Below are 19,406 nucleotides of genomic sequence, written 5' to 3'. Positions count from 1 at the left end.
AAATGGAAGAAGATGTTCGAATGCTATTGGAGATGCCGGTAACTGGAGAAAAAGAACTAGCAGGAAGGAATGATGTTTCTCAAGCTACTTCCCCAGGTTTGTCTGTCTCTATGAGAGGTTTTGAGGACAGTTGGGTGGGGCACATGTAGAGATGAGATGTAAAAGCCAAGATTTTATTATTGGTTTCTTGTATTTGCTTAGGACCTACTTCAGGCTTTTAGACTCTCTCAGTTGAATTGCTCATACATACAGCCCCTCTTTCATGTATATATTTCTACATGCACGGATCTTAATCTCAAATATCCCTGAGTTAGGAGAAACTGACATTTGTCATTTCCCCTCAGGGCTAGTTTTCTTTGAAGGGTCAAATTTGAAGCTGGGGGAAAAGACATCCCTGGTTTCTGAGAGCGACCAGGGTGGAATGTGTGAGTCAAGAACAGAGAAGATACTAAGGAAAACTCACCGCCACACCAGGAAAGAGGTACAGCCTATGGCAATTTGTGTGTAAAATTCATCTCTCAAAATGGACATTTATCTTTGTGTCAGAGGCCTCCTTGGAAGGAGAATTGCCTTTAACTTGGCCACATTCGAAAGTAAAAGATGGTGGTTTCAAATACTTGAAGTTTCCCAAAATTCCATTCACGAGAGTACATAAACATGAAAACTTCACCATGATTAAAAAACAATGAGATAAATACATTTTTAAAATTTTTAAACTAAATAAGATTGAATAATGAACACAATTCATTTCTATTTTAATGAAGGCATATCTGCCCCATAAAAAGAAGAGAACATTTCTCAAAATGTTGTATGAAACAATGGAAGAAGTGAAGAGCTGTGTAAGTTTTCTTTCTCAATCTGCCCCTACTCACTGAACACTCTCTCTTCCCAATACCTTTATCCACTTCTTTGCCACGTTTATTGGCTTGACCAGCAGCTGTGGTCTTAGGTTCACATTCGCAATGAAATCCAAGAGACACAACAGGCTTTGTCCTGCCCAATTTACTTTCTTTATGAAAGTAGGCAGGACAGAGGCGCTTGAGGGGTTCAGTCCAAGTGTCTGACTCTTGGTTTTGGCTCAGGTCATGAACTCAGGCTTGTGAGCCGGAACCCTGTGTTGGGCTCCGTGCTCAGTGAGGAATTTTGAGATTCTCTCCCTCTCCCTCTCCCTCTGCCCCTGCTCCCAAGCACTCTCTTCCTCTCTCTAAAATAAATAAATAACTTAAAACTTAAAGAGTATATACAGGGCAGGGAAAACCACGGTGTATGGAGGTCTCCCAGAATGACATTCTGAAATCCCTAAAATCATGTAGTATTAGGGACCCCAGTGGTCATAAAGTCATGACAGATGAAGAGGGATTGGCTCAGACCACCTCCGCTCAGGGCGGCCATCAGACACCGATATTTTCCGTTTTTGTGCTGTTAGTTACATAATCTCTTCCAGTGCTCATCCCAGGCATAAGGGACCAGCCCTCTTCTCAGGTGTTGTTGCAGGGTTCTTCTCTCGAGTGAAAGAATGAATCTAGCAGACACAAAAGGGTGAAGTGAAGTGAAAGTTTAATAAGCGAAGGTGAGAGCAGAAAGGAAAGAAAAAAGCTCTCTAGAGGGAGAGGCGTCCCAAGTGGGTTGCCACTGTGAGCTGTCACTGGCAGTCTTTTATTGAGAACTGACGGGAAAGCTCCTTGTGGCCTTGAGATTCTTGTGCTGTTTTGGTTTGAGTAAGGACTACTGGTAACATCCTTAATGTAAGGACCTATTTAGCCAGAGCAACTCCATCTTGGTTAAAAGCCATTTTGTTGTTTGTGCAGTAAAACTTAAACTGACACTGCCCCCCGCCCCCGCCCGAGAAACTTACTTAGAAGCAAGTCGGGGAAACCAGTGAAATGTGGTCAGCTAGTTCCTAATAACAGAGCCCAGAATACAAGGCCAGGTCGGCCAGTTCCTAATAACAGAACCCAAAATACAAGGACGCTTGATAGCAAGAATGTGACATTCCACCAGGAAACTCCCAATTGTCTTCATGCTGATGAAAAATGGCCTTGGCTTGATAGTAACCAGGCCTTCAATATCCTGACAGTCTTCTTTACACTGATAGCCCTTCTGAACACCCCCTTTGTCCTCACCCACCACCGAGTCCACCCCTACGCTGCCTTTAAAAACTCTGACTACAATCTGGCTTGGGGTCCAAGTCCCTACTCCGCTGTGTCGGGTATACTTGGGCCCAGACTTAAGCTTGTCAAATAAACCCTCGTGTGATTGCATCGGTGCTTGGCTCCTTGGTGGTCTCTCCGATGCAAAAACTCAGGCATAACACTTAATGTTTATTTCTGCTTTGAGGTCTGGTCATTTTCTGTGGTTACAGTGTAGCTGCCATAAAAAATATTGCCTAACATCCAGGGTAGGGTGGTCTGGTTTGTTCCCTTATCTCTTTTTCGCCCTGTCGCAGCATCTCTGCCTGCCAGGAATAGTTCTGGAGCCCAGTCAGGACCCTCCTCTGTTTCCCTGCCTACCAGTTAACCTTTCCCTACTCAGTGTTTGTGTCTTATCATTCAGGTTACCCTTTACTCAATAAACTTGACAGTGAGTACAGGGTGACCTGATCCAGAATCTCATTTATCTTACATCTGAGGTACTCTTTTTTTTGTTTTTGTTTTTGTTTTTTAAAGAGTTTGTTTATTTATTCGACAGACAGAGATCACAAGTAGGCAGAGAGGCAGGCAGAGAGAGAGGGGGAAGCAGGCTCCCCGCTGAGCAGAGAGCCCAATGTGGGGCTTGATCCCAGGACCCTGGGATCATGACCTGAGCCAAAGGCAGAGGCTTTAACCCACCGAGCCACCCAGGTGCCCCATCTGAGGTACTCTTACAAATTATTTGAATTAGTATTTCAAGGAGGATTTGACCAAAGATAAAGTCCTTGGGCATCCCTGAGGCTGGAAGAAAGAACAAAACCCAGCTGTTCATCCTCCCCCTATCTTATTTTTCCTTCTGTTTCTCTTCTTCTTGCTCCTTTTCCTTATGGTTCTCTCTTTTTCTCTGTATATGAGTATCTCCCTTTTTCACACACGCTGTCTCTCTCCATGACAATTCATGGAAAATCTTACAAATTTTAATCTTAGTCTATTGTGTTCTTCTTTGGAACACTGTGAGAACATATGGAACATGCTTTTCAGACCAATTATGAGAATATTTCTTTTCACACTTTGTTTCTGAATTACATATTTTATCCAAGTCTCTAGCTGCCTGCAAATACATGGAAACAGTACAATTAATTTGAACATCTTTTAAAAATTTCTTCCAGGAAGAACTAGTTTCAAGGATGCTACATCTTCTGAAATGACCACTGCTTCTAGAAGATCAGCCAACTGAAAATATTTGTGGACTTCCTTTCAATGACTCAAGATTTCAAATAATGAAACATTGTGAATATCTCGTAATGCTTTCTACATCAGCCTGGGCTGACTTGTCACCAATACAATTACAAAGCAACATCTAACCCTGAGAAATGACTTTTTAAGGGAAACTGTAATTCTGATAAATGAATACTTCAATGACTATACATTGTTGATATAAGAAATTATATCAAAAGGTGTCTAGATATGAATTGTTCTTGCATATTCTGTGATTAAAATCTGTTTTTGATATGTTACTGGATTGTATTGGATAGCATTTCATTTAGAATTATCTATACTCCTAATTGATATTGGTTAGTTTTCATTTTTGGAGCCGTATCTCTGGGCTTTGGCATTAAGCTGACTTTATAAAATGAAATGGAGGTCCTATTCGAGGGAGTAGTTGAAATATTACTGGAAGTCCCCAGCTCACTAAAGGTTAACTATATCTCAGTTAAGTGCCTTTTTTAGTAAAATTAGTAAAATAAATATGGTATTTATACTGTTCTAGCTTTCGATTATGTTTTTGTCAAGTTTAGTCATTTACTTCATACTAGGAAAAGTCTACTTTCTCTTTATTTTCAAATTAGTGCACGGATTCTCATTATAATGATCTCTTGTAATTAGTGAAACTATATAATATATTGTCCAATTTAGGACTTCTGACATAAAATGGCCACTAGTAATAACTAATTTGAGGATAACAGGCACAAGTCAGTAGGTCCCAGACCGACTAGTACATAAGTTTAGTACATAAATTCTCTACTCATAAATTATTCATTGCCCATTTAGGCAGACTTATGTATCCTTTCTCATTCCAGTGCTGGTTTTATGGGTCTCTATTTTTCATTTTTGTAAGAACATTAGTTTTTACATTTATTTTCAAAGAATTTGTTGGTTGAGTTCACTCCTTTTTTTTTTTTAAGATTTTATTTATTTATTTGACAGAGAGGTAGAGAGAGTAGAAGTAAGCAGAAATGCAGGCAGAGGGAGGGGGAGAGGCAGGTTCTCAGCCGAGCAGGGATGTGGGGCTCGATCCCAGGACTCTGGGATCATGACCTGAGCCAAAGGCAGCCGCTTAACCAACTGAGCCACCCAAGCGCCCCTGTTCACTGCTTTTAAAAGTGTGATTTTCTATTTTATTTTTTATTTTGATCATTATTAATTCACTCTTTCAAGTTCCTGAAAATTAGCTTTTTGTAATATTTTTAACTACATAAAGTGAGTAATTAAGATCGTTATTTATAATCTTTCTTTGATTAGCTTATTTTAAATAAAACAATTCCCTCAGAAAACTCCTTTTCTTCTGCTTTGGTGGTTGTGGTATGAAGAGGCTTCAATTTTCATTTCTTTTTAAAGAGTTTGTAATCTCAACTTTGTCAACCTTACAGTTTATTTGCATAACAGGTTTTAGATTTCTATTTCTTTCTTGGTATTTTTGTGAGGAAAGTCAGGCTTTTTGTTCAGTTATTTTTTTCAGCTTTTTCTCTCTCGATTCATGTGGCAAGATATCTTTCTCACGCAGTTCCAAGGATCCCTGGGCCAAAAGAACTTTCTAGAATCCTTGTTTCAGAAGTTTTGATTACCTTCCTTTTAAAGCTCTTTTATCTTTTCAAGTCACAAATCAGTTTTCCTATAATTTTTTTTTCCTTGATAATTTCCTGAAGGCTGACTGTCTGTCAATCAGGTTTGTTGCATGTATAAATTTTTCATATAGGCTATTCATGTCTAAATATCCATTATTTTAAAACACTTCCAAGCACCCTGGATATCATCAAACTTAAACCTCTTTCTCAGGGGAATGGTTTTAAAGCAGAGAGATAATTTGAACTTGTAAAACCGAAGCTGGATTCCAAATAAATTACAGTTTTAAGGAAATTAAGAAGACCTCTTTCACTTGGTTGCTCTTTTATGGTGACTTTTTGCCGTTGTTCTGAAATAGTCTTATTTCCAAATTGAAGTAATTTTTCTGCTGTGTGAGTATTTGTTGCAATACACCTATAACATTGAATAACTTGGGTTTAAGCATTTTATCCTTCTGGGGGCTCTGTATGACTTATTCAAAGATCATCAAAGTTTTGGAGAAAGCACATATACATTTCTGTCTTCCTGTTATCTCTTTCTCCATTCTTATCTTCAATGCATTTCCAAATCAGAGAAGGACATTCTTTTTGTCCTGTAATTTGAAAATAAGATTTCATGACAGGCCAACATTTCCACATTTTTGACACGGCTGACATCTATGACAATCATCTTGTGGGCACGTGTCTAACTAGGCTATCTTCTTCCATTTCTGTAATGTCAGAAATCTTATTGACGTGCTTCTGCGCATTTTGAAGAAGCTAAAAAGTGAGAAATCTTTTTCTTATGAAAGCCTCAATACTATAGGTAAGCGAATTACACCCTTTTCAGCCATCTTGTGTACACGATATGCAGGACATTTTTCATTTTTTTTTTTTTTGGTAAAAATTTATAGACTAAATAGAATTTGTCAAAACTTACATTTTCATGGTCTGCCAATGTGAAAAATCTAGTTTGTATTTGGAGAAGGTATCAACAATCTTTTGTTTTATATTTCCTGTGGTTTTGTTAATATCTTCATTAGAAATCAAGGAGAGGATTTAAAATTTCATTTTTCATATCAGAGTACATAAAATCTAAGGAGGACATTTTTGTGAATATAATTTGATGAAAGTTACTTGATATGCTGTTGAAGTCATGATCTTCGGTAAAGGTCTGAAAAAAATAGCTTTAACCTATAAAGGACCTTTAACCTATAAAGGACCAACAGACAGGTCTGTCATCAAAATTTCCCTCTTGTTTGCCCACGGGCCATTTTAGTTGTGACCTTTAAATCAGAAAATGTAATTTTACTTAATTTTTCATAGAACAGTCCGGGGTGGATGCAATTATGTGTGTCCCTTCAAGTAGCATGCCAAAACAAATTCAGTGGCTATTATTTTTAACTAATTGATTTGGGAGATGAAAAAAAAAACTTTTGGCTGACCTTGGAGTAATCACCTGCCATACTGTAGACTTGTGAAAAACAGTCTTTTTCTTTAAAATCACTTTGAGGTATGACTAACATGCAAAAAACTCTATATATTTTATGCATACAATGATGAGTTTGTAGGTGAATATATATCTGTGAAATTATCACTAGTGACATACACATATCCATCACTTCCAAAAGTTTCCTCCCATTCTCTTTATTATTATTATTATATTTTTTGAGAGATTCAGTCTTCATGTGCTTTTATATCCTTTTCTCCACCATGCTTAATTCCAAATTCTTTCCTGCATGTTGTGCAGGATGCTCTCTTGGTTAACTCCCTGATCCAGTTGCATGTATCCTTTCATCTATCATTAAAATAACACATAAAATTAAGTGCCTGCTTTCAGCTCAGGTCATGATCCTGGAGTCTTGGGATCAAGCCCCATGTTGGGTCCCAGGCTCAGAGGGAATCTGCTTCTCCCTCCCCCTTATCCTTGCTCCTTCTCTCTCTCTCTCTCTCTCTCTCTCTCTCGCTCACTCAAATAAATAAATAAAATCTTTAAAAATAAAATAAAATAACACATTTAGCTTTTTATTTATTTTTATTTTTTTGTATCGTCCGGGTGATGCTGGCCTTGGTATATCCCTGGGCTGAATGTATCACCCCAAGTTTCACACGTTGAAGCCCTAACCTCCTGGGATGGTTTTTAGAGGTGGGGCCTTTGGGAGGTACTTAGCATTATATTAATTCTTGAGGCGGGAGCTCTCATGATGGGATTACTGTCTTGATGAAGGGAGGAGGAGACACAAAATCTCTCTCTACAACTTGTGAAGATATAGCAAGAAGACAACCATCTATATACTAGGAAGAGGGGTCTCACCAGATCCAGACCATGCTAGCACTCTGATCACAGATTTCCAGCCTCCAGAACTATGAAAAATAAATGTTTGTTGTCTAAGCTAACCGGTCTATGATGTCTTGTTATAGCAGCCCAAATTGACTAAGACTACAATGCAACCATTTTCATTTTCATTATCTGAACTCTTATACTACATAATCAAAATAGTCACGATGTCAAAAATTAAAGTAGCACTCTCTTAATACTGAGCACAACTAGTTCACGAAGTTAAGGATGGATTGTTAATGTTTATGACCACAGCACACTTAAGTTGCTTGCTTAAGTAGCATCACTTTGAGTGATGAAATAATGGATGGCCCATTTTTGTGATCCATGGATCATGGTGGTCTGTATTGGTGGTTCGAAAAAAAAAACCCCAGTAACTATAAGAGGCTGATAATGCCATATACAGTAAACATTCAAAACAGTGTTATTTCCAGCCCCTATATTTTGCATCATCATATGTGTTTTGTACTTTTTCTCCAACTTCTCACTTCCAAAAATCCGAATTTTTTTCATCCTGGGGAATGACTTACCAGGAAATGGATTTTCATTTCCTGATGAAATGAAATGGGCCAGACTTTGGCGAATCAAGATGGTTGGCCATCATAGGGTATCCGTTCTTATTGAGATATTGGAAAAGAAAAATCTGACTCTGCATGAGGATCTTATTACCCTGCTCTTATGTCAACAGTTTTTTTTTTAGTTTGTTTTCTTTTTTGCTGTGATCTTGGAATGCTCTATGGTGTCAGGGAGAAAGCACAGGGGAGGGAAATATTTTAAAAATAAATAGTTTAAATTCTGAAATCTAACCCTACCATACTTAATAACATCTGCTGAACACATTAGACTCATTTTGAAATTGAAAAGCAAACAAACGTTCAAGCAAAAAAAAAAAAAAAAAAAAACCAGACTCTTACAGAGCTTGCTTTATTTGCAGAGCAGAGGGTCATAGGATAAACAAGTAGCTTCTGCTACAAATGCCCTTTCACCCACTTCATGTATATTCAGAGCAGTAAGAAGGATAATTAGTTGAAAATCCATTTTTTCTTAAACAATGTTATCTGATTTTCACCAGAAAAATAATAAGGAAGAGATTAACTTGTCATTATTTTGCTAGAGCACTCCACAAGGATAATTTGCTAAGTGCTTGCTATAGAAGGGATGCTATCCTAAGAATGTGACACTTATTCATGCATTTAATCCCTACAGTAATCCAGTGATGGAGTTGATACTATTATCTCAATTTTATAGTTGAGGAAACTCATGCAAAGATAGATTGGCAAATTGCTCAACCTGGTACTTGAACCTAGTTGACACATTTCAGAGATCGTGTTTTTAAACTTACACTTAAAAAGATAAAGCTGAAATCATTAGTGGGAAAAGAAATATTAGAGCTAATAAAATGATTCAATAAAATTGCCTGATAAAAAGCAAAAATACCTAAACCAAGAGTTTTAATATGCCTGAAAACCAGATACAAGCAAAATAAAGATAAGAGCAGGTCACAAAAACATTTTTTAAAATTAAGAATGATATTATTGAGAACAACATACTTGTCTGATTACTAAAATTTTATGGTGAAATAAACATAGCTGAAGGTACAGACACAAATTCTTTTTAAGGAAACTAAGTCTTCACAAAATAGTTCAGCTATTTTCAAACAAATCTAAATCTTGGAAATGATTGCCAAACTTTCCGAAGATTCTACTGTCTGGTTATTTTGGGAGAGAATTCCTCTCTGGTAGGGCCTAGCAAAGTAAAAGTTAGGTTTTAAAACAAACGGGAGGATGTGTGTGTGGAGACCCCCACCTTGATATTTGTGGAATATTAAAGAAAAGTACTAGCATTATCTTCTCTGGTTCCCCTTTTTAAATTTTTGTTTTTATTATTTTTTTTAAGGAAACTATTTATTTATTTGAGAGAGAGAGAGAGCCTGAGTGTGGGGAGGAGGAGTGGGAGAGGGACAAGCAGACTCCCCACTGAGCCTGGAGCCCAATGTGGGGCTTGATCCCAGGACCCTGAGATCATGACCTGAGCTGAAGTCAGATGCTTAACTGACTGAGCTACCCAGGCATCCTCCCCCTCTTTCTTCAGAAATAAATAATAAGAAGGAGAATGGAGAAGATAGTTTATTTCTGTATAGAAGCTTATTTATAGGGTTGTTGTTATAGGCTGAACTGTGACCCCCCCATTTCCAAATCTATATGCTGAAGCTCTAACCCCCAATACCTCAGTCTGTGACTGTATTTAGAGGTGGGGCCATTGAAGAGGAGATTGTACTAAAAAGGAGGCTGTTAGGGTGGGCCTAATCTAATCTGACTCGTGTCTTTATAAGAGGAAATTTGGACACCGCAAAGACACACGAGGAATTTAGAACACAGAAGAAAGACCTTGAGGACATAACAAGAAGGGGGATGGCCATATGTAAAGCCAGGAAAAAGGACTCAGAAGAAACCAAACCTGCTGACACCTTGATCTTGGAATTCCAGCTTCCAGAACTGTGAGAAAATAAATTTTAGTTGTTTAAGCCCTTCAGTGTGTTGTATTTGTTACAGCATTTCTAGCAAATGAATGCGGACAACAGTAGGATGATTTCCTCTCATGCAGGTTAAAAGGCCCAGAATGCCAATGGAGTATATCTAGATTATACCTCTAGACTGCTGTTTGCATTTTTCAGTTTTGCTGGGGCTGTGAACAGCCAAGACTACTTGCCAGAAAGAAAGGTTATTAGATGAACAATTAATGCAAAACTATAAAAGCTATCAAAGAGGTGTGTTAGTCCCATATTATTCTTGGATAGATTTTTTTGTTGTTGCTAAAAATTCACATTTGCTTGTTTAAATACCAAATTGCACAATCTTGGACAAATAAGAAGGGTATAGATAATGGCAAAATGAGAGAAGTCCCACAGAGAATATTATAGGATGGGGAGAGGCCTTGGCAGAGGATGTAGAAATTTCTTTTTTTTTTGAACAGCCATCAGGGCACCAGGGACAACCAGAAGACTGAAACAGCTGACACCTTTCTCCGTCCAGGTAGTCCAGAGGCCAAACATTGTTCCATGAGCAACCCAACTAGGGCTCTCTGTTATAAGATGTTGGAGATAGAGGTACAGCTTGGGGAATCCCAGGGCTTCCCAATGGTGTTGTGGAGGCTATTTTCCTGGAAGTTGCTGGAAGGATGTGGGGGGAGCTAGGGAAATGAGATTTATAGCGCTGAGATGAGGGCGCCTGGGTGGCTCAATCATTAAGTGTCTGCCTTTGGCTCAGGTCATGATCCCAGGGTTCTGGGATCGAGCCCCGCATCAGGCTCCTTGCTCAGCAGGAAGACTGCTTCTCCCTCTCCCACTCCCCCTGCTTGTATTCCCTCTCTTCCCCTCTCTCTGTCATAAATAAAATCTTAAAAAAAAAAAAAGAATGCAGTGATTCACATCTGGGCAGCCAAGGCCACCTTGGAAGTCCAAGGGGCAGGGGCCGGTACCTGGAGAACTCAGATCTGGCAGGAGGTGTTGATCAAGAAGAAGAAATAGTAAGTAACCAAAAGCATTTATTTGGAGTCAATGGATTGCAATCCTGGAGACAGAGTGGACCAAAATCAAAAGTGAGTAGTACAGGCTTGTAAAGGCAAAACCCACAAGGTTATATAATCTGTTTAGAAGGAATGGGTGCTGATAGAGTTAAAAAGACTATCTAATAGACAATTGCTATTCAGTTAACAGATGCTACATTATCTCTATTTCACTGCAAAGTAGTAAGATGCATTCCATTAGATGGTGCAGGTGCAATTGACAAGTTGCAATTGACAGAAGCCAGAAGTTCATGGTGTTCCAGAAATTGAAACAGGAGACATGCATAAATCCTGCTTCCTTAATATCCTACTGACCCTATTCTGAGGGACTCTTTTAGCCACATTTACTTCACTTTGGAATCTTCTTTCACATATGTTCTTGCAAGAGGCTGAGCCCAATTTCCCTTACCAGAGATTGTCCCCAATTTTCTCCCTCAATTCGAAGTACCCACCTGTGGGTACATATTTCACAGTTGAGAAAACTGAAGCAAAAGATGTTACAAAATGTGCCTAGATTGCAACCTTGACATTTTAGCCAAGGTAGTGTGCTTCCTGAGTCTATGCTTTTACTACTGTACCATAATGCTTCTATAATGAAGTAATTAAATAATTAATGAAGCAATTAAATAATAATTAAATAAATAATGAAGTAACCAAATAATCAATAATAGATAAATAATGAAGTAATTAAATAATTAATAGTTAAATAATCAATTAAATAATTAATTAAATAATTAATTAAATAATTAAATAATTCATAGGAAGTAATTCAGAAATAATATCAAATATAATTACCACACAACATGAATGGACTGAATTCTCTCATTAAAACACAGACTACCAGATTGGGCTAAAAAAAAGAACATTCAACTTAAAACAATTTACAAAAACATTTTTTTAAAAATTTTTTATTTATTTGACAGAGAGAGGGAGATCACAAGTAGGCAGATAGGCAGGCAGAGAGAGAAGGGGAAGCAGGTTCCCTGCTGAGCAGAAAGCCCGACGTGGGACTCGATCCCAGGACCCTGAGATCATGACCTGAGCCGAAGGCAGAGGCTTAACCCACTGAGCCACTCAGGCACCCCTCAATTTACAAAAACATTTAAAACAAGAATGTTATAGAAAGCCTAAGGTAAATAAATGGGAAAATAGAAAATGTACCCAAATTAGGAGCTGATATATCATCAGCATGCAAGATGTTATTTAATTTTGAAAATAGTAAATTGGTTAATGATCAGCATTACATAATATACAGCAGTAAAAGGTAATTTACCAAGAAGATACTAAATCAGAGAACGTAAATCTGCAAACATTAGATGAGCATTAGAAACACAGGAAGTTACTAAAAATAGTAACAGCATTGAGTAAGCACAGAGAAGTCGATAATATGAGCAACACATTTTATTTAAAGCAAGTTTAAAGACTCTCATATGCTTTAAGGAGTCTATATTAGTAAAAAATGGTCATTTTTGTTGTCACAAATAAAATTTTAACAGATTTTATTAAGTATTGATTTTACTGTCCACAATCTCTGATCATAATATAATAGAAAAAAGGTTCAAAGTGTTGTAGGATTGCAAGGTTCTTGTCTCGTGGAGTCAAAGACTGAATCTTGTGAAGGTTCAAAGTGTTGTAGGATTGCAAGGTTCTTGTCTCGTGGAGTCAAAGACTGAATCTTGTGGACACAAATGTGGGAAGTGAAGTGAAAGTTTAAGTGAAGGTGAGAACGGAAAGAAAAATAAAAAAGCTCTCTAGAGTGAGAGGGGGTCCTGAATGGGTTGTCACTGAGGGCTTTTTTGTTGGTCTTTTATAGGGAACTGGGTAAATATCTCATCTATAGTGTTTAAGACAAACAAGGTGGATTTGTGACTTTTATGAAAATATCTCATTTATATTTAGAATAAACAAAGTGGATTTGTTGTACTCTTTTCTCTCTGGTAAATATCTCATCTATAACATTTCTCCACAGTTGGATTTCTGCGAGCTTGGTCAGCTAGCCCCCTGAGTGAGCCTAGTCTCTTAGCCGTCTACCTATGTCTTCCTACCTACTCCTACCTGTTCCTTACTCAAAAGGATTGCCTTCTCTCATCCAAAACCAAACAAGTAAACCACCAAACCCCAGACAAATTGGCTGTCATTTGTTATAGAAATTAAGAAATGCATTCATGGATAACCCTCGGGAAAGTAATGATCAAAACGGTGTTATAAAATATTTAAAATGCAATAAAAATCACTAACATTTTATATAAAAATATACAGGGAAGAACACCAAAAACAATACTCCAAGGAATGCTCATAAATTTTAAAAGTGCTGATCAAGAAAAACTACTAATAAAAGTATTCACAGGGGCACCTGGGTGGCTCAGTGGGTTAAGCCTCTGCCTTCAGCTCAGGTCATGATCTCAGGGTCCTGGGATCGAGCCCTGCATCGGGCTCTCTGCTCAGCGGGGAGCCTGCTTCCCCTCACCCTCTGCCTGCTGCTCTTCCTACTTGTGATCTCTCTCTGTCAAATAAATAAATAAAATATTAAAAAAAAGAAGTTTATAAAAAAAAGTATTCACAGTCCATTTTAAGGAATTAAAAATATTAAATATGAACTTTGAGATTTAATATACATAATTTTCTGTCTAAGGAAAGCAAGGTATTGTAGTACAGAGAAATTTCCATTTCAAGTCAGAATACCTGATCAGAACAGAGCCCTTGTTCTGTCGTTTATGAGTTTTGTGATTTAAGTAAGAAATCATCATTGTTGAGCTTTGGCTAAAACAAACAACATGATTAAAAATTTGGTTAAAGAAGAAAACGGAAACACCAAATTACTTAGCAAAGTAGCCCTGATTATACAAATATTTTATTTTACTTGAAAAATCTCACTGTCCTGGGAAGTATCTGGATAAGTGGATAATAGCCTCTTATACAGACAACCAGATTAATTTGTTGAAGGATCAGAGGCCAGAATAAGTTACAACAGCCAACAGTCAGCTCTTTTCCAGCCAAGAGCCTGCCACCAGCTGGACATTTGAATGGTGTCACCCTAGATCATTTAGCCAGACTGACCTCAGAACAGTTGAGCCAGCCGGGCCCAATTAGCTGGTTTGATCCATGGTTGTAAGTTTTCAAAATATGATTTGTCAAATATTCAAAATTATTTTAACAATGTTATTTTGAGCGACACCTGGGTGACTCAGTCGTTAAGTGTCTGCCTTTGGCTCAGGTCATGATCCTAGGGTCCTGGGATCGAGCCCCACATTGGACTCCCTGTTCTGTTGGAAGCTTGCTTCTTCCTCTCCCTCTCCCACTCCCCTTGCTTGTGTTCCCTTTCTTGCTATGTCTGTCTCTGTCAAATAAATAAATAAAATCTAAAAAAAAAGCCAATATTATTTTGACACGTACATCCTTAGGAAAAGTTTTTAAAAATTAAATAACTCACAATATGCCTCAGATATATACACCAACACACAAACCAGATTATGACAGTAAACTTATATTTTCCAGATAGAAAAAGGCATGGCCAGATTTGATTTCAACTTTGCCATCTTCCTGAAGCTAAAATGAGGAGGATAAATGTGCTGAAAATTCAGGGAACAAGTTTAGTTCCAAGTTGGTGGAACTAAATGGTGCTTCATTATAAATACTTGCAGTGTTTCCATATAACCTCAATAGCAAATATTAATCTTTGAGACTCACTCCAACATTTTTGAGAGATACCATTTTGAGAGATGGGTAAATATTAGTTTCTAACTTTTAGTAGATAGGATAATAAAAAAGGATAGAATAATACTGAACACCAACTCATGTACCTGTTTCATTTTTTCATGACTGTCTCGACAGTGTAAGAATATGAATTTGAGAAGTTCAATGTTGTACTCCTAGAGACATATGAGACTCAAGTTTTATTCCTTAAGAATAGAAAACATGTCCTTTAAAAAATCAACTTGGGGCCAATGTACAGCACAGGACCTAAGACATTATATCTATGTTTGAAGTTATTTTAATTAAAAAAAGATTTAATTCTTTCCCTACTTAACAGATGATTTATTAGGTACAAAGCCTGAAGCATCAGTGACTGCCATGTTAGAAGTGCTGCACCTTTCATAACTTTTTAAAAAAGGTACAAAATTTAACATTGAAAAAATATGCTCATTACTTAGGAAAACGAATTAACAATAAAAATGCATTTTTATGCAAAGAAATTTATCATAACCTTTATAGCTTTCATGGTTCTGACATTGGAATAATTTAATAATAAACTGAAATTAGTTGTGATGCAGTGCCCACACAATCCAAGACATTTAGAACCCTCACTTGGAAGGTGGACACCAATATAATCATTTTGCCAATCTCTTACCGGTTAGGAACTCTGGTGAATGTCCCTGACTTCTTTGGCAGTTGCCTTGGGCATTGTCTAGAACACACAGGACATGTTCTTATTTCATGAACCAATTTACTGTACTTCAAGGACAACCTGGCATCCTTGGCAATATGCCACCTCACTTGGGCAGCACTGTAGGGGTCCCTTCTTATGACCTACTGAAGGGTCAGTTGGTAAGGCTCACCCCTGAGCTAGGGCATCAGCTTTTTGAATGGTAGGGGGTGCCAGTGACTTATGAGACAGGATGTGGAAGACAATGAGGACAGTTTTAGGCTTTTGCAGGTGAACCCACACACATCCTGACCCCATAAGGGCCCATTCGTGATCATCCACTTCTTGGCTTCCCATTGTCCAAGACATTGGGTTAATCTCTTTGGACCAGCCCGATAGTCAGTACAAGAGGCTAATGGCCAGGGTTTATGAGTGATCACCAGCCAGATCATGCTGTGCTCACCTACTGGCTGCTGTGGTTTGTTCCTATTTCCAACCAGATGGTGTCAGTGTTGGGCTGAACAGGGTCCACAGTCCAAGTGGGTGAATTTCCTGGACTAGATCCTGCTGTATACCAGGCTTCAGAGGAAATTTATCTTGCTCCCTCTTTATAGGACTAGAGGAGGAATCTCCAGGATCTACATACGTATGTAGCACCCACCTGTCTAGAGACAGTACTCGTCTGCTGCAAAGAGACATGTCACTTAGTCAAGTGGGGTTTTGAGCCATGACAGAGGTGAATCCATGGAACATATTGTCAACCCATTCCTTGCTAGGCAGGAAAGTTACCATAACGTGCTGTCCTTCAGTGAGCTGCTCTACTTGGTGGGGGGCGGGAGAGGGGTGCTGTATACACTGCTAGGAATGATTACTTTAGGGTGGTATATCAGGTTCCTGGCCTCTTCTAGAGCTGAGGCCAAAACCTAAGAGTAGACACTCCTGTTTTTTTTCTGCCACAGGGTCCATCCCATACTTTATGGAGTCATGGAAACATCAAACTCAAACAGTAGCCCTACTTGGGAGATGCCCAAAGCTTTAATCTGTTTTACCAGTACTTTTGTTTTTTGAAAGGCAGCTTGTTGCTGATCCTCGGTCCCACAGGTGTCCTTTCTTTACCAGGCAGTGTAAGGGATGGGTGTTAGGTAGGGAATAAAAGTCCTCCAAAGCCTCCAGATCCCTACAAAGGTTTATACCTTGTTCACATGCTTAGGGGTTGGATAGGTTTGCACCTTGTCAATCACACTTTCTTAGACAACACAGGGCTCACCCAACCAAATAATTCCCCAAAGATTGACAGTGGTGCCTGGCCCTTGACTTTTCTTTGGGTTAGTTGTCCATTGTCTCCTTCACAGATGTTCCAGCAAAACCTGCGAGCGTCCTGCAACAGAAGCAAGTCTTCCCATGTTAACATTATCACATCAATGGGCCCATTTTACTGATGTGGGGAAGGACAACAGGGACAGATCTTGGGGTTCCATCCATGACCTGAGGTGGGGTTGTGCACGTAAACTTGGGGAAGCACATGAAAGGATCATCGCTGCCTCTCCTACATGAAGGCAAATAATCTTGAGACTCAGTGGCCAGAGGTATTCTGAAAAAGACATTTGTTAAGTCCAGCAGAGTGTGATATACTCCTAGGACCTTGGCCAAGATATTTAAGATGGCAGCAATGTTGGGCACAGCTGCAAGGATGGGGGCAGGGGTGGGGAATACCCAATTTGCAGGATCCAGAGGCCATTCCTCACTATAATTGTGTGCCCTTCGTATCTGTCAAGAGCCTTAAGGGGGCCAGAAAGCTTCTGAGGGTTGCCATGCATTAAAGGATCAGCTCTACTGTCCACCAGAGCTACCCTTTGTGTATTTCTGGAGAATCAGTGCATAGTGTGCTCAACATGAGGCTTCTGGTCATTCTCAATGGCCCTCACCTGGAGGCAATCTTGGCCTGTAGTTTATACCTAGGGCACAGGAGGCACCCATCCTGAATAGCACTATGTCCCTGAGGCCCCTGCTGGAGCAGATGGTGCATCCGGGATGACAGGGGCAAGTGTGGCACGTGTGGCGGATCTAGTATGGCGGATTTGTTCAGACTTTAGGGCTTTCCACAGGGCATTCAACATGGTGTTAGGTTGTCTGTGTGTTCAGATGGGGTCCCCACAGCAAAGAGGTCAAGCCATATTTGCTTCTGGGTTACATTTACCTGACCCTTTATAGCCAATTAGCATAGCCTCTTGGCTTTCCAAGCTCCTTCTCTGTCTTGGGTCTTTCCCACAGATTGTATCTCTTCCCAGGATTTATTAGTCTCCCCCAAATCAGCAATGGATTACCCATCATCATAAGGTCTTGTCCTGCAACTGGACTCAGCATGGATATCACTGTACCATGCCAGCAAACGGTATTTTCAAGGGGTTCTTGTACTCACACTGCAGTCCACAAGCATCTAACATACAAGCTACCCCTTCTCACATGGAAGTCGATGGCCAGTATGGGATTTCCCCCACAGACGTCTCTTTCCCAACGCCATTTCTTCAGTTTTCTGGCTGGCTCACCAGTTGTTGGCTCACAAACCCCTCAGGCACTACAGGTAAAATCAGAAACCAGCACACTCCCATATGTGGAGGGCAGGGAGAGACCAAGGAAAGAGGCAAGCTACTCCAGATGGTAGGTTTAGTAAACAAGGGAACTTACACATGAGGCTTGTCTTGGGCAGCCTCAGGATGAGTGAATCCCCGCACCTGCCCGCCATATCTTAAAAGTTTATGTGGAGGTCTTACCTGGGTTCAGTCATTGATACCAGCCAGAAGCTCTCAACACCACATGACCATCTCAAGGCTGCGTCCTGTGTATATTCCAAGATTAGGAAAGGATGAGGAGTCTCCAACTGGGGAAGTTGAGCCTAGAGGTCAACCAGTGGTCAAGTCCCCTCCACGACCCTCTCCACCATGCCCACAAACATGAACGTGTAAACATGTATGAAGAGTGTTCATCACTAGATGATTAGACTAGTAGGAGTGTTCATCGCTACAGGAAAATCAGCAATGGATCTTGTCTGTGCTGAAATTTTCAAAGGGCAAAGGCTATGTGTACATTTTAATTTTGTGAAGTTACAGGTACAAGACGTGATTTCACTATTAAGAAGGATATTGATCCAGCATTCTTTTGTGGTAGCCACAAACATGTAATTCTAGTGCCTGTTACTGTTTGTTGGTGTAAAATGTTTTAGCTCATAAGAAGCAAATTTTGGCGGGGGCGCCTGGGTGGCTCAGTGGATTAAGGCCTCTGCCTTTGGCTCGGGTCATGATCTTAGGGTCCTGGGATCGAGCCCTGCATAGGGCTCTCCGCTCGGTGGGGAGCCTGCTTCCCTTCCTCTCTCTCTGCCTGCCTCTCTGCCTACTTGTGATCTCTGTCAAATAAATAAAATCTTAAAAAAAAAAAAGAAGCAAATTTTGGGTATCACCAGTGGGCTATGTACTGAGATTGGGTGACAAGTTTTTAGCAGTGCATTAATAGGATATGCAGTGAGAAAGATTTCACTATTCTCTTCCCCTTGAACAAAACATAGGGATGACATGTCAGGTCCATGGAATTCAGAGAAGGGAACACATTTCTTTTTAATAAAGAAAAGTAGTGAAAACTCAGATTGGTTTCTTTCTTTCCACATTTCTTTTGGGGTGGAGTTTTTCATATCTTCCAAAGGTACTGTTTATAAAATCAGGAACTATAACTTATTTATTAAAATATTTTAAAATTTATTTTTATTTATTAAAGAAAGGAAAGTCCAGGAAATTTATAGGAGGAGGGACACAATTTGTAAAATTATTATGTCCCGAGGAGGTATTTAGAATCAAAGGAAGCACAGAATGCTCTGCAAAGCTCCCATTAAACTTCATCCTTATCCTAGAAATAATAGAAAGTAGCATGGAAAATGCATGCTATATTATTACAGTGATTAAAAGAGTATAGTATAAAAATAGAAAGGCAGATCAATCTACAGAATAAATGGAGAAGGCAGCAAGCGATATAATAAAGTTGGTGTCAGAATTCAGTTGGCATAGACAACATTAACTAACAAGACATTTCTGGTAAGTAGTAACCTATTTAGAAATTAATCATATACAGATCATACAATATACCAAAATAAATTCTAGGTCGGTAACATTAGTTATAAGTAAAATTAAAATAGACCAGAAAGT

General features: G+C 39.1%; 1 long non-coding RNA gene across 1 annotated transcript; it reads left to right on the top strand.

Moving 5' to 3' along the window:
• Window positions 1–346: 346 nt before the first annotated feature.
• LOC125106126 (uncharacterized) lies at window positions 347–3,521 on the top strand. Its single transcript, XR_007129238.1, has 3 exons — window positions 347–481; window positions 765–839; window positions 3,299–3,521. It is a non-coding gene; the product is annotated as an uncharacterized LOC125106126 (long non-coding RNA).
• Window positions 3,522–19,406: the final 15,885 nt, after the last annotated feature.

This window comes from Lutra lutra, chromosome 8 (genome assembly GCF_902655055.1).
Source record: "Lutra lutra chromosome 8, mLutLut1.2, whole genome shotgun sequence".
NCBI lineage: Eukaryota > Metazoa > Chordata > Mammalia > Carnivora > Mustelidae > Lutra > Lutra lutra.
Note: the sequence above shows the minus strand (reverse complement) of the source record. Positions and strands in the feature narration are given on the sequence as shown.